This window comes from Leptodactylus fuscus, chromosome 8 (genome assembly GCF_031893055.1).
Source record: "Leptodactylus fuscus isolate aLepFus1 chromosome 8, aLepFus1.hap2, whole genome shotgun sequence".
Lineage (NCBI taxonomy): Eukaryota > Metazoa > Chordata > Amphibia > Anura > Leptodactylidae > Leptodactylus > Leptodactylus fuscus.
Genome location: NC_134272.1, coordinates 3,632,578 through 3,649,851, shown reverse-complemented (window position 1 = coordinate 3,649,851; position 17,274 = coordinate 3,632,578).

Here is a 17,274-nt window from a genome sequence, read left to right as displayed (position 1 = left end):
GACTGCGGTATGTATGACTGTGGTATGTACAGTATGACTGCGGTATGTATGACTGCTATGTTTGTAGTCTGTTTCCATGGAGACACGCGATCTTTGCGCCGCTGCGTTATTTGCTATTTTGCAGAGACCCCGCTGACAGCTGAGACAAAGAGCCCGAATTCCTCAGGTTTTGTCGCCATCATTACTCTCCAAAGTTTTTGCCAACACGAAAGTCTAAAGTTTTCTGTTTCTATTTTTATTGTGCGGATTTCACCTTGATAAACAACCAGAGAAACACAAGCGGACAGGTCTGAGGTCTGAGGTCTGAGGATTCTTCTTCAAGAAACACCTTTATACTTTAAGAATGGTTCCAGGTCTTTCATCATCTGCTGCCAAGTGCCCGTCCGGGTCTCATTTCTATCGTCTCCCATCATATTGGCTGTAAATAATTGAGTTGGTGACTGGGCCTGTGCCACGGCGTCCGCGCTGCGACGTCTCCTCATATCTGGGGTCTATTATTTATAGTCAATCTCTTATATAGAAGGTAATAAAAGGGATAAGAACTTTATTTATTAACTCCCAATTTCTTCAGCTCCAAGATCAAGCTAAAGACACCTCAGACGGCCCATCACATGTCCTGATGTAAAGCCTTCCGGACCGTCATTACAATCCCTAAAATGAAGCCTCCTCTGTCCCCACATTACCCCACATGATATGAGGCCGGCTCAGGATAACTTTATATGTCCAGACACCTTCTGCACATACAGGACACGACTGGTGACGGCTCAGACAACTTTATGTTTGTGTCACTTCTATTACAAAATTGTCTGACCCCTGTATAAGAAATGCCGCCCTACTTCCAATGCCGCCCCTGCTACCTCTTATGTCACCCCTGCTACTTCCTATCACCCCCTGCTACTTCCTATCACCCCCTGCTACCCCCTATCACCCCCTGCTAACCCCTATCACTGCCTGCTACCCCTTATCACACCCTGCTACCCCCTATCACCCCCTGCTAACCCCTATCACTGCCTGCTACCTCTTGTGTCACCCCTGCTACCCCCTATCACCCCCTGCTACCCCCTATCACCCCCTGCTACCCCCTATCACCCCCTGCTACCTCCTATCACCCCCTGCTACCTCCAATGCTGCCCCTTCTACTTCCGATGCCGCCCCTACTACCTCTTGTGTCACCCCCTCTACCTCATAGATTGTAAGCTCCTGGGAACAGGGCCCTCAGTCCTATTGTGTGAAATGACTGTTTCTTTGTAATGTATCTTTCTGTACTTGACCCCTACACATTGTACAGCGCTGCGGAATATGTTGGCGCCATATAAATAACATGTATTATTATTCTAGCGCTTCATATTCTTGCAGAGGACTCCTGGCTCACTCTATAAATACGGAGGCCATAGTCCAGGGCGCAGGCAATAGTCCAATTGTTTGTTTCTGAACACTTTGGAATATTCGGGTCGATCTGGTCTCTGTACAAGTTGCTTCTAATAACACTTGTATTTTTGAGCATATTCCTTCTTCTGTTCCACCCCTGCTTATCACTTTTGCACACTACTCTATATACCCCGCACGGTTTCTGCTCTCCTTTGCTCTGGACCAGTCCTGTACTTTTGCATTTCTTCCGATTCCTTCCATAGCTTGTTCGGCCTCCTCTAACAAACCTTCGGTCCTGTCTGCGTTCTGCTAAGTGACTGTCACCCTCCACTATCAGAGCAGGATCCTAACAAGTCCTTTTCTAATGCCTTGTCTCCGGAGCCTCCCCTTACTCCATCAGTTGTCATCCCAGGCTTGTCCCTGGACAGGGATCCAGCTGAATTGTGCATGTGTACCCAGAGGCTGGCGCTATCGCATGTTACTAATGAGTCCCGCAGAGACTGCAGCCTGTCTGGGTTTTTCTACCTCTTGCAGACTGAAAGAATTAAAATGCTTCTGGCAAGCGCTGTCGGCTCCGGCAAATAATCCCTTTCCTTATTGCTTCTGTTACGGTGACATTGCCTATTATATTGTGCGCTGGCTCTTTAATTCTCCTAAAACACAACATATATTATACATAGAAAAGTAATGATTTTCAGCCCCCGCAGGCGGGATGTGTGTAAGACGTGACGTCTCTTTCTCTCTTCCTTAGGAGATCTGTTTGAAACAACTTTAAATTATTTTGTTCTCAGCAGCGCGTTTTGCCCCGGGGCCGACGACGCGCGATGCTCTGCTAAACAAAGTTTGATTCTCTCGAGGTGGGATCGTCTTCCCATTAATGCCATGCACATTTCTTTTGAAGGGTAAATGCCTTGTAATGAATTATTTTCAGGGATCCAACAACATCACAGTCGATAGGACGGAATCATTTGCTATGTGACGACTTGAATAAAACATTACTAGGAGTCAGCGATGAATAAGACGCCGCGTTACCCTGATCTCTGCCCACCAAGAACATGCAAAGGAGGCGAGATGCTAAAAGGGAAAGAGTCCCTGACATGTCTGCTGTAATGAATGCCTGTGTGCATCAAGAACGTACAAGTCCCCTGGGATCAGAAATTTGCATTATGCTGCCCCTCTGTTATTCTTCCTGGAAATAGATGAATACTGGAGAATACCTTTATGTAAAGTGTGTGCCCTGACATAGTCTAACATTGATAGTTGCAGGAAGAGTTGTCGATTTATCTATACATTGCCAGGAGGAACTGCAGGAGTTCTAAGAAAAGAAATCGCAATATTGTTATGTATAAGGAAGTCTTTACTAAAGCAGATGTCACAGAGGACGCCCCTTCATGGGATCAATAGGAGTTCTAATGGCTAAAAAGTATTGAGATTCTAACTTAAAGGGGCTTTCTAGATTAACATTATAGATGATGCCTTCTAAATAATAGGTCATCAAGATCAAAGAAAGAAGCCGAAACTATTATACTGTATATAGAGGCTGAACTGACTTGCAATACCTGCTCTGACCACTACACAGAGAACAGCGCTGTCTGCTTCCTGTTTCATTCTATGAGTATCGGATGCTGCGATCCTGAGTGTCCTCGGTGTCAGACCACAACACATCTGGTATTGAAGACCCATCCTTAGGATAAGATACCAGGATTTTTATCCTGAAAACTCCTTTACAAATTTATTTATGTAACTCAGTCATCAAAATGTCCGATCTGTCCAGATACAACATGTCCAATCTGTCCGGATACGACGCGTCCGATCTGTCTGAATACGATTCGTCTGATCTGTCTGGATACAACATGTCCAATCTGTCCGGGTACCACATGTCCAATCTGTCTGGATACGACACACTCGATCTGTTCCGCCTCGACACATCCAATCTTTCCATATACAACATGTATGATCTGTCCAGATACAACACCTCCGATCTCTCCGGATACGACACCTCCGATCTCCGAATAATAATAATAATAATAATAATAATAATAATAACAATAATAATAATGTCACAAATCTAAAGTAACAAAAACAAGAAGCCAAAGATACGGGCGAGTGAGACATAAAGGAGCGAAGTATCTTGTAGGATGAAGCTGTGGCCGCGGCGATAGCAATAATGATTAGATTATATATTAGATACTACATAGATTATAATCTAGGCCGGATTTAATACAGAAACGTTTGGCAACGGTAAAATAAAGTTGCTGAGATTAAACCCATAATAGAGAAAATAAGATTATAAATATGCAATAAAATACGTCTATAAATACTGAATTAAACATCGCCGGGAGATTTAATGAGAAGGTTTCGCTGCCGTTACTTGGCATAATACATCACATCCAAACACTATGACAGCTGCCTTCAACTTTGATTCCTCATTCAGTCGATCTTGAGACGTTCTGTTTACTTCTGCCAGGATAGAAAAGATTTCCTGACACAAAGACGGCTGAAAATATCATCAGCATTGCAGGCAGCACAATAAGCAGGTCCATATATATATATATATATATATACTGTATACTGTGTATATCCACATTCAGGCTATGTCATGGAAAGGTCAATACGTAGGAGTCTATCCATAACATTCCTTACAAGTCTATGGTGAGGGTGACGGCCCTTGTATGTATAGGATGAAGTCAGCCCATTGTATGCAGCTAGAGAGGCAATCGTATGTGTATGGGGGTCTCCCGATTATTCCACAACAGGTGATGAAAAGAAGGATTAGTTTTGGAATATCAATCCCAATCCCTTTGTGTTAAGCAGAGACAATCATCCAGACACAACTCTCCCGGCCCTGACCTCGGCTCGTACCTGACTACTCACCTACCTGACCCTTCTGCTTGTACAACTCACTGGTTATAACAGACGTCAATGGAGCACTCAGGGGAACGTGTGCGTCCCCATTCCCAGGTCATAGTGGTCAGACCCCCATGGATCAGACACTTAGCCCCTATGAAGAATTAGAAGAACAGAACCGCTATTGTTCATGGGCCGTACGGCAATATCAGAAACAAGCGCTGGACAAAGGGTTTGGATCCAGCTGTGATCTGGGTGACGTCATCTACAATCCCATATGGGTCAAGTGTTGTCCATTAGTAAGCAGACCGGCTGTTACGGATGGCAGAGATGGTGTTCGAGGGTCACTCTGCCATAATGTAGGATGGAGATAAGGGCTTTTACCAAGTAACAGAAAGGGAAATCTATTGCTGCCTGGTCCTGCAGCTTCACCATCACAATACAGAGCAGTCTACACGTACACGCGTGTATAAGCTCAGGACAACACATTAGCAACTGCCTGGGGGATAGAGCCTTGGAAAATAAAGCTTATGCATCTGCTAGTATACAGAAAGTAGATATATATATATACGTGTAGAGTCGGCTTTTATTCATAAACTCCAGAAGTGGGTAAAACGCAATAATAGCGACAGCAAACAAGTTAATGGAGATTTGAGGGTTTGTAGCAGTGAAGATTCTCTAGGATTAGGATTTGTATACATTGCCCTCGATAATGGGGAATATTGTACAATTATATCTGCAGCTTAAAGGGGAACTCCACTCTTATGTAGCAAAAACACAATAAAAAATGTAACAAATAAATAATAAAATAAACTTCCCATAATGGGAAAGAACCCATCACTAACCTGCCCCCCATCGTGTACCTGCCCGCAGCCATGACTAGCGGTGTCTCTACAGCTCTAGGGAACGGGATTGTCCAAGACGGACGAATAATAGGTGATGCTTAGGATAGATCGCGGAGGGGGGGGGGGGGGTCGAATAACCGAGCCCCGAACCAGTCGTTACTTCTAGCACAGGGTATGGAATCAGACACAGACGGCCCTTATACTGTGTATGTCCCAGTTGTGTTTTTTCTGTCCAGCTCCCATTGCACTGCCCAGTATACGGCGTTCTCTGCTTCCGATTCCATACACCCTGCTATAACGGGCTGGTGCGTGCGGGGTCTGGGTGGTCTCAAATGAAAGACTTATTCTAAGGGTGGTCAGTGCAGAGTAAATTGCTGCAATGATATTAACCTATACACATATATACACATATATACACATGTATACACCTACCGCCTACTGGAGATTTATCAATTCCCATAGATTTTGAGCCCCCATATGGCAACATGTTACATTATCCAGCCGAAATATCAATAAGGTGATGCAGAGAATTGCACTGACCTTATATGACACCAATATTGGAGACCATCGGGAGGAGCCTTTGTCTATACGAGGTCCCATTTATTTTCCATTCGTTAACCCTTTAACAGCCTTTGCACGCCAACAATCCATCGCCCATAGACGTACAATGATATATCAGCTTTTGTAGATTGTTCAGACCAACAAAATCTTTAGATGGGGGGGGGGGGACTTTCATAGAATTTTTACATTTTTGGTGCTTTTGTTTTTACAATTTATTCTATTATAAGCCATCTATTAGTGTCTGACCAATGGGACACGTAGGACGGATTCTATCAATGAAGATTTTGTTGCCACTGAAAGACAATTCTAATCGTCCACATGGGGGCAAATGCCGAGATATCTGCAAACTCAAGTAATGAGCAGTGGCTAGTAGTGGGGCCCATAGATGGAAGATTCCACAATTTGGTTCGTTTGTAACTTTTCTGACTGTTTGTATGGTTGTATACATGACTACAGCGGCGAGAGCTTTGCATTGACAGCGTTGAGCCTTGAAGCCTCTTCGTACCTGATGGGTTGTCTCCGCAGGTTGCTTTGGTAACTGACAATGGTGATAACTGTACAATATGTTCCCTCTGCCCCTCTCCGGGCTGGAATACAATTGGTAATTACCAGTATAATTCTATTGTATAGCAATGGCTTTGTTCTATTAATTCTTCCCTAATACGAGAGACAAAGCTTTATATCCGCGTCAGAAAACCTTTAGAATTGTGGACGAAGCTTTCAATAGGGAACATTCAGGAAGAAATGGGAAAATACCCAAATACAAAGCCCAAAGGACTCGTTTGTCTTCGGCTTCTATCACATCATTATGGAAACCAAGACCCAGTGCGCGATGGTCACCGACTGACTGACGGACCCCGACTTATAATGGGGCCCATCGGGCTTCATTGTGGTTTTGAATGTTTCGATGGTAAGAATAATATTGTATCAAATATAAGAGAATTCGTCACTGAGGATTCTTATAGCGCTAATGTGAACAAAACCCAGAAATTATAGTATGCAAATGTGACAGCAGTGTATACAGTATTATGTTACATAGTAGACCACAGCCACTGTATATATATATATATATATATATATATATATATATATATATATATAATGTATTCTAGTCCACTTTCTGTTACTCCGTAGGACCTGGCTGACTTTTGTCGCCCCCTCTCCATTTACCATCAGGGGTGTCGGGGTCTGTTTACAAAAATTTCGGAATAGGGTCTAGGATTTTCCAATCTTATATATTGATGCCATTTCCTCTCCTATAATAGTAATTAGTCCATTCACACGGAGTAAACGCGCGCTCATTTTGGCAAAATACACATGTAAAAAAATGTCATTGAAGTCGCGCGTTTACTCCATGTGATTGGAGCCTAATACTGTGATACTATAGTATGAAATTAGTAATAGCAATCTAACAATAACGAGCAGAAATAGTAGAATATTAGTAGTAATTAAGGTTCTTAGTAATAGTATAGTAATATTGTCAGACTGAAGTGCTAATGTAACATTAGGATTAGTAACAATACAATATAGTTGCAATTAAACGAATAAAACTGCTGCCGGCAGCAGTCATTGTATGTCCTGTTTCAACTCAGATCTGCGTCCAGAGGACGCAGATCTGAGTTGAGCACATACACGGCTGAAGCGAGGAGCTGACACAGGTCAGCTCCTCGCTTCGCCGCTGCCGCCTGTCTCGCTGACACATATGCGGCTGAAGCGAGGAGCTGACCTGTGTCAGCTCCTCACTTCGCCGCTGCCGCCTCTCTCGGTGACACATATGCGGCTGAGCCGGAACCCTGACACAGGTCAGCTCCTCGCTTCAGCCGCATACATGTCAGAGTCAGCGAGAGAGACACCCAGCGGCGAAGCGTGGAGCTGACCCGTGTCAGCTCCTTCCTTCAGCCGCATGTGTCAGCGAGAGAGACGCGCAGAGAGCGGCGAGGGAGCGGAGGAGAAGGTAAGTTTAATGTGGAGGTGGAACGTGAATCTGGGGGCAGATGAAATAGAGGACGGAATGACACTGGGGCAGATGAAGGAGGGGACGGCATGACACTGGGGGCAGAGATGGAGAGGACATGAATCTGGGGGCAGAGATGGAGGGACATGAATCTGGGGGCGCAGATGGGGGACATGAATCTGGGGGCAGAGATGGAGGGGGGACATGAATCTGGGGGGACATGAATCTGGGGGCAGAGATGGAGGGGACATGAAACTGGGGGCAGAGATGTGGGGACATGAATCTAGGGGCAGAAATGGAAGGGGGACATGAATCTGGGGGGACATGAATCTGGGGGCAGAGATGGAGGGGACATGAAACTGGGGGCAGAGATGGAGGGACATGAATCTGGGGGCAGAGATGGAAGGGGGACATGAAACTGGGGGAGAGATAGAGGGGGGACATATAATTTACGGGTGACTGTAGGAGGATTATACTATGTGCGGGCACATGAAAAATTAACGAGTGGGCGGAGTCAACACAAAAGTGGGCGGGGCTAAATTTGCTGCGGCGCGCTAAGCGCGCCACACATTTTGTCCCTCTTTTAGTTCTTCAAAAGTTGGGAGGTATGGAGATGGGGGGACATGAATCTGGGGCAGAGATGGAGGGGACATGAATCTGGGGGCAGAGATGGAGGGACATGAATCTGTGGGCAGAAATGTGGGGACATGAATCTGGGGGCAGAGATGGAGGGGACATGAATCTGGGGGCAGATGAAGGGTGTATATGAAGCTAGGGGAGAGACGGAGGGGGACATATAATTTACGGGTGACTGTAGGAGGATTATACAGTGTGCGGGCAAATGGAAAATTAATGAGTGGGCGGAGTCAACATAGCAGTGGGTGGGGCTAAATTTCCCACGGCGCGCAAAGCAAAAATGGCAGGGGAGGGGGGGGGGCAGACACTTAGGCCGTATGGGGCCCCAAAATTCCTGATGGTGGCCCTGGATACATATATATACACCTACCACCTGCTGGAGATTTATCCATTCCCATAGATTTTTTAGCCTGCACTTGGCGATATGTTCTATTATCCGACCGAAATATCAATAACGTGACGTAGACAATGCACTGACCTTACATAACACTATAAACAAGAAGATGCGAGACCCCCGGCAGGTCCCTGCGCTTATGTAAGGAGCCCATTTATCTCACATTGTTTAACCCTTTAACAGGCCAACGACCCAGCGCTCATAGGCTTGTAATGACAAATCAATTTTGGTATATTGTTCAGACCTACATGGCCGGGGTCATTGGATGGGGGGGACATATTACTAGTGTTTGTGTAATAGATTTTATTAAGAACCATCAGTTTTACTGTGAACATTGTAACACATAAGATGGATTCGCTCGCCACAGACTTTGACTTGACTGAACATTTGGTTCCATCCATCCATGACACTGCTATGGTACATTGCCACTGGTGACCAGGTATGGCCAGTCGGACTAAGGGGGTGTTCACACGTGGGAATCTGAAGCTAATTTTTTCTGCTTGACACAAACCTAAAATTTTAACGCAGGGATTGGAGAAGAGTGCCATATTATTTGGCCAAATTCAGATTTTCTTGCAGGATTTGTCAAATTCTGCATACAATTCCATGTCAAATTCTGCCCTGCAGGGGGCTCTATTAGAACACTGTTATCTAGGTAGGGGTTACTGGAGGGGGGGGGGGGACATATTGCTTTGCTACATCAATGGGTCACTTAAGAGACCCAGCAATGCAGCTGAAAGCCTAGATCTGCACAGTGACTGGGACTTGCACTCACATCACGTGCCCACAGATCACCACGTTGCATTTGCTTTGTGGGTTCTTCACTAAGGTAAGTCAATGGAGTGACATTGTGACCCTGAGGGAAGGACTTATTGGTATCAAAGATGTTCAGATCCTGGATGACCCCTTTAATCCAAGGTGCACGACCACTTTAAGGGTTAATATCCAATACAAGGGGAGGAGGCTTTCAGGCCAGGTACTAGGACCCTTACCTTATCTGCTCCCTTCTTCTTTGCCTTTTTCTTATGCCAGTTCCTCTGATCTCCATATTTCTGTGTCTTTCTGGACTGGTGAATGAGGAAATGCTCCCCACAATACGGCAGGGACACCCACATGACATCCCACATACATCCTGGTGCTCTCAATGCAAACGTATGTTCTTGGTTCAGAACTTACTGCCAGTGTTCACTCCAAGCTGTGTGATAGAGGCGACAAGGAAAGGAATAATACAAAGAATAAGAACCATCAGGACCTGTAGACTGGAAAACTCTGTGACCTCAGTGACCTGCTCTGGCTTATGTGTCGTGTCAATTATATACGATTCTATGGGATTGTCATATGGTCAAAAATGTGCAAAAAACTAAAATATATAAAAATCTGCAAGAATTATGGGAACAGAATTGTCTACATGAACCCTACAAGTTATTTAATAATAGAAAGCAAGCAGAAGTTACAGAGAAGACCTCAAAGTAGAAGGAAGGTGGATGGTCAGATGGTCAAGGAACGAGGTGGATGGTCAGAAGGTCAAGGAACGAGGTGGATGGTCAGACGGTCAAGGAACGAGGTGGATGGTCAGACGGTCAAGGAACGAGGTGGATGGTCAGAAGGTCAAGGAACGAGGTGGATGGTCAGACGGTCAAGGAACAAGGTGGATGGTCAGATGGTAAAGGAATGAGGTGGATGGTCAGACGGTCAAGAAACAAGGTGGATAACACTCACTTATAACACTCACAATTGCACAACTGTGAGTGTTATAAGAGATTAACATTTAATCCTTTACAGGCCAATGAAACAGCACTGGCTCCATCTTACCGGAAGCAGCGGGACATAATATTACTAAGAGACTGTCCGATTATTAGACCATTGAATACCCTGCAGTGGCGCCGTCCTCCATGCTGCTGAATGTGCTATATCCACCTGGCCGACCTATACGACCTGCTGTATATAACTGATGGGAAACTATTTGTAAGTTTTAATCTAAGGAAGAATTTTTTAAACAATCTGCAAGAGAACTCAGAGAGATGGACGCAACGATATATATATATATATATATATACTGATTATCTCCACACAACACGTTTTATACATATTTTTGTCACCAGTGGGTTTCACTACCAAGATTTCTTCTATATGGCGGTAATTTTTTGCATATTCAATAGTCTATATAATAGAATCCAAATGTAATGGCAAGAAGAAGCGGCAAATAATTGTAAGATAATTGAGGTTTAATGAAGATTTATCATGTCCTCTTACACTTGTGGGCTTCCTGCTGTTTTATTGGGGTTAATATTAACACAAATGTGCAAAATAACAGAAATACCGATAAATCTGCAAGAATTATGGGAAGAGAATTGTCTACAAGTTATTTAATAATGGATCAGTTAATAGTTCCCGCCCGGGGCTGTGATTGTCACATTCACTGCATTGCTGCCCCACATGGAATACAATTATCCAAAGCGATTCCGGAAACCATCGCGCGTTAGGTTACAAGAAAGGCTCTGAAAAATCTCCTAATGCAATAATAAAAGCTGGTGTGAGGAGCCCGGTGGGGTGATCACCCGTCACGGCTCCCTCATTCATTGTCACAGATGTAGCAGAGCTAAGCAGGACTTCTGCAATGTGATGTCGTATCATCGAAGACTGAAGGTTTATCCAAGGACCTTGCATTGGTCTTCGTTGTCTTCTGTGATACTTGGATCTCGCTGCAGTTTAACCAGTTAAGTTCAGGTTAACGCTGCGACATCTATAAATATTCACTGACAAAATATCATCTCCAGATAGAAATGTCAGATGGCGGAAAGTGATAGATCGCGTCCTGCAGACCCGACATCAATGATCCATGAAGCTGTCACAGTGACCATAGAGTGTGACCTGCAGGCAGTGTATATAGAGTATATAGGGTATATAGCTTCTGAATATTCTGCCATTCATCCATTTACATCTCTGTTTATTTTGGGCTCCGGAGTCCAGTGGGCGGGTCCTATCCAGAGACTTAATAAACACTTAGTTATTTCCATCTTGGCGAATTGTCAGTTCCGCTAAGTAAAACCGTTCAGCTGTCACTTTGTTTCCATTCCCTTCTATGTGAGATACAGAAACATCGTAGATCAGCGCTAGTCACTTATTTCCGCCATTGTGGTTCGGACTTGCCGGCAGTTTTTCCCATCTCAGAAGTGATTTGCTAAGATGTGATTAACCCCTTAGAGGGCTCCTTTCACCATCTCCACCGTCTCCGTCTCTTCTTTATCTTGATTCTATCACAGATAGAATGTTTTCTCTCACCCTCACCATTCCTGAGCCATCAGTTCTGTTAGTTCCGGCACCCAATATGCTAATGAGGCTCCCTAGAACCAACATTTGCATATTGGATGCTGAAAATAACTGAATTGTTTGCTGAGGAATAGTTGGGGCGAGAGAAGAAATTACAACTGTGTTGGAAGCGATGGAGCGGAGCCTATTGGAAGATATAGAGAGTTGGGGTTGGTGCAGGGGGTGGAAGGTCCTCCCTAAACACCACAAAGGGCTTGTGTCCAACCCTTGCATCCTTATTGCCAGTATTGGACACTTTGGGTCCTATCAGTTACTTTCCCCTTAGACCTTACACCAAGGTCCAGCACGATGGTCACCGCCCAGGATCCACATCCCAGAATTGTAGACAATTTTTTACTTTTTAGTAGAATTTTACTATAAGTCTCATTGACAGATAAGATGCCAGACACATATTCCAAACTACCAGCCATTGCATTAGTACATGACATGTCCCAGTGTCAGAAGATTAATTGGAGGAGATATCTTGGACGTCCAGGACACGCGGTCTTGCAGAACATTCGTTCCCGTCCATTTGGAGCTCCCTCGGGTTCAGGTCTTTTCAGAAGCTTTTAAAGCCGAGTTAAAAATAAGATGAAACTATTATGAGACGAGACGTCAGGAGGCGGGACATGCCCATATACCAAGACAGTGCCAAGATGGGAAGGATTCCTCCTCTCCTGGCATCATCTGCAAAGACGTCCTTAGCTTTGATGGAGATCCTCGTCTTCGTCTCCCAGACATTAGGGCAGAAGCTTCTCTTGTACTTGTCACTGACATGTTTCAGATCAGTCTAGATTAAAAGTCGTACCTGACATTCATCGTCTGATGCGAGTAGAAAGGTATCCACTCTCTGCCGGCAACCATAACATCTAATTATGCAAAGAAATTCCCAAAGCTTTCCGTGGGTTACACATTGTCAAGGAGAAAAAGGATCATTGTACCGTTGGCTCCGCTCATTGACATGTTCTCTCTACAGGTTCTGGCTCACCAAGGTGTCCGGCCAAATACTAAGCCTCGCCATTGTCGGGAAAAAATCAAGATGCCTATGAGTTCTGCACATTCCAAAAATGTGTTTCTTAGCCCCTGTTTGTGGGAATCAGCACCAGTGGGGATATTATATAGGAACACCACCTGTCAGTGCTATACGGCGTCTATGTGGGTGACATGTACAAGTATAGAGTTGTATGTTCGCAGTCATTGTATGAATCTGGATCACAATGACTGCTAACACCTTCATTAGAAATTTGGAGGATCGTACCATTGACCACAGAGGAGCTTATCTTCTACCAGGACACTGCAGACTCCCATAGAAGTCAATGGATTTAAGAGGTCAATAATAATTTCACATCCAGTTTGGGGGGGGGGGGGCAAGCCACAACCCCAAACCTAAATTTCGGGTCTGGTTTGATCTGAACCAATTAATTTCCTCCCACCATTTCCTACAAACCCTTTAAATGAATTTTATGGCCTCCCTGTTTTTTAGCAGATGTGACCCAATAGTCAGTGACTAAGAACCCAACAATGAGGACTATTAGTTGCAGCCAATGGCGGGTGGAGAAAGTTACTTACATTCGTTTCAAGGTTTACTAAGTGCCTGTTTTTGTGTCGCCCACTTTCTATATGTTTTTATCTCCGATCTTCTTGAGGTCGCCTTTCATGATCTCGCCTCTGATCTCGGGAATAGGATATTGACATTCTTCTTGAGAGCACTTTATAAGGATTCTTCCAAATGTCACATTGTGCAAATGTCTTATTGTTAAATATTTCAAAGCTTCTTCTTGAAAAGTCGAAAAATCATCACCATCGGCGCAAAACCGACCCATTTGTTTTCTTCTGGGTCAAGAAAAGGTCAGCACTGGATCAACACTGTAGGTGATTGTAGGGTTATAGGTTGGACTTGATGGACTGATGTCTTTATCCAACCTCATCTACTATGTAACTATATGTAACTATGTAGCAAAAAATCTGAAAATTTGTCTTTGTGTTGATCAATGTCTAGTACCTGGATGGCCACAGGAGTCCATGAGAGATCCTCTGGTGTATCAGGGCTCGGACATAACAAGGGGCTCAGACATAACAAGGGGCTCGGACATAACAAGGGGCTCGGAAATAACAAGGGGCGCTGAAGGTCCAGCGGAGGAAGCCCAATGAGGGGGTTGATTCACTAATATCAATATTTGGGCAGAGATATCTCGAATAGTTGGGTTAGGCTTTCTCAGTAGGATCTTCTGTTTGGCTTAGACCCATCTGGAACCAACAAATTGGGTTTATTTCTCATGGGACAATGATATCAACTAAGATTACAATGAGATGATGGATCTCCAGAATCGTGTCCTCTGCTGAGTCCAAGGAACCCAAGTCCGACATTACTTGGAGACGTCTCCCATGGCTCTTGACAGCCCAATACAATTCCAAGCGAGTTTGCAGAATTCAGCACCTCCTGGGTTCCTAGCAATGTTCTAGAGGTCATCACATCTGCAATCCTTCCCCCCACCATGTCTTCTCCAGCGATGATCTAGAGAACACACCATTGGGCTGAGATGAGGAGCTGGTAGAGCCCTTGACGTAGGACATTCATGTGACCGGTGAGTTTTCCTCCTCCCCAGTTGGAGACATGAGAGGGTTGTTATCTCTTCACAGTCAAGGAGAGGGAGAACGATGAAGTCCCAGTTAGGTTGATGGCCACAGACAGATCCAAGTGCCATTATGGAGTCAGGAGATGGGCCATAGCCCTGCTCACCAACCACCACCACTCCATGGGGAATACGGCTACCATCCACTACCGCACAGCAGGACCCCTTGTCACACCAGCCCATGAGGATGATGGCGGGTCTGATACTGGTTACTGCAGCTGCTACTACTACTTTCAGCCTCCAAGCCTTGCTCTACTGGGTTGTAGCAGGTGCCATATTACTTGCCTACCTGTGGGATGGTTTGGTGGCACAATGAATTGGACTATATAACTTCATAGAGGCACATTGGGAAAATCTGCAGAGGTGCCGCTCTCTCAGCAATCCAGCATCCTAGTATGAGGACGGTCCGCAGCGAGCGCTACTATTGGGAACTATTTAGAGACATCATAAAATTTCTATTTTTTTAGGAATAGCGCCTCATTTGTCCATGAGCTATGGCTGGTATTGCAGTTTCCTGCCATTCAGGTAAATTGGACTGAGCTGCAATACTAGACCCAACCTATGAACAAGAGAGGCGCCATTTCTTAAAAAAAGGTCTAGGCAAGAATTCTGCAGAAAAGTCACCGATGTCCCCCCATTACCTAAGTCCATGTGGACCCTGGAGCAGGACAAATCCCTTCTCTTCTGCCTGTCCCTTTAACTGTTTGCATTGCGCTTTACAAACAGATTGTAGCAGGTTGAATCATTCTGTCACATGGATAATACTTCTTAAAGGCAAAGTTCCAGGATGAGTAGGCTGTCATCTAATATGTCACTGGTGATGACTGATGAGACATGACTGTGTCACACAAGAAATCTGCTGCTCCTTCTGGAAAGCCAAAAAAACGCTCTTGTACTTATTTGGGGATATTTTCTGTCTTATCGCAACGTGTCATCCCCAGCAGTCACATGGCAGCACGGCTGACTAAAATTAATATCGGATCAGGAGAAGTTGCCAAAGCAATCTGCGTCCTCGCCGAGATGTTCAGAAAGAATCCGCTCGGTTATTAGTTCTTCACATCTGTCAAACAATTACTAAGAGAGAGATCAATGTGAATCCTGTCGTAGCCACGTGCAGCCATCTCGCGTCTGACAGCAAGAATGCGACATGTCCTGAAAGCGAGCGGCGAAATCACAAGTAGTGGGGGTGGATTAGACACAAGATGTAAGATGGAGTCAGCGCAGCAGATGGCCGTCACTGCTATGGGACAGCTGCCATATTGGAGGACCACAATAACCTTCATCTATTAGATATCATATGTATAAAATGTAACTAGTGGTGAGAGGGGTCTGACCCAAATGTAACACCTGTCTGCAGGATAAGCCATTAGTATGTGATCTGTACACCCGGACCCCGCGCCGATCAGCCACAAGCAGCAGCAGTGGATAGACAATGGTAGTTACTCTGTTCTTGTTTAAGTAATAGGCAAAGAGTAGCAGAGTCATCGGGGAGCTGCAGGTAAGAGCGGAGGACCTCGGACTCCCCGACCACCCAAGTTGGAGGATCCACTGTGTGCAACATGGTATGGCCAAACCCAGATTCTATCCCAACCTTAGTGGATGTAAGCAGAATGTCGCTAGGTTCACACCTGCATTAGGGTTTCCATTCTCTGGGTTCACTTGGGGACCTGAAGAACAAAAACCCAATCCACCTAAAAAGTGGTTACCTGCGGAAACCTGCGGACCCCATAGACTATAATGGGGTCTGCCCAATTTCTGCCCAACAAGTGCTTGCAGGACTTTTCCTTCTGCAGTCTTTAAGTAGAATGGAAACCCCAAATGGACACGGGGCGCAGGTGTGGACCTAGCCTAACACTGCAAAGGCTGGAAGTACTATCAGTATTTGGGGAGTTGCATGTTCAGTAGGTGGAGACGGGTCCACCAGTTTAACAAAAAACTGAGGCTCGATCTCTGCTGTCACCCGCTCGGAACTTCCATTGATGCGATGCAACACTTCAACTACTGACACTGACATCACCCTATAACGTCCGACGCAGCAGATGAACTTTTCATAGTTACATAGTGGATATCGTCACTCCTTAGGGACAGACCACCATATAGGTGTGTGGAGACTCATTAAGCCTTTAGCACTCCACTTCACAAAGGACCATGGGAAGAATATGCAAATCTGTCTTCCATGATGTAATTAGGAAGTCAGCTGCTGCTGCCTCAGTGTTGCAAACCAATAGAGGGCGCTCACTGGAATGTGCAAGCCTGTCTTCCCTGATGTAGTTAGGAAGATAGAACTCCAGTGAAATAACCCAATAAAGGTTGCTCCCTTTCACATCATGCTCGACCTTCCAAGAAGCCTTTGTTTTGCAATGATGCTGGGATTATTACCAGGTATAGTCTGTCAATCGAGGACAGCTGTTTTGATGTACTTGCATTTTCACTGGAGTTCTGTCTTCCTAACTACATCAGGGAAGACAGGCTTGCACATTCCAGTGAGCGCCCTCTATTGGTTTGCAATACTGAGGCAGCAGCTGACTTCCTAATTACATCATGGAAGACAGATTTGCATATTCTTCCCATAGTTACATAGTAGATGAGGTTGGATGAAGACATCAGTCCACCAAGTCCAACCTATGACCCTACAATCCCCTACAGAGGGGAAGGCAAAAAAAACCCAACGAGGTTCCTGCCAATTGCCCCATTTCAGGGGGAAAAATTCTTTCCCGACAGATCTCG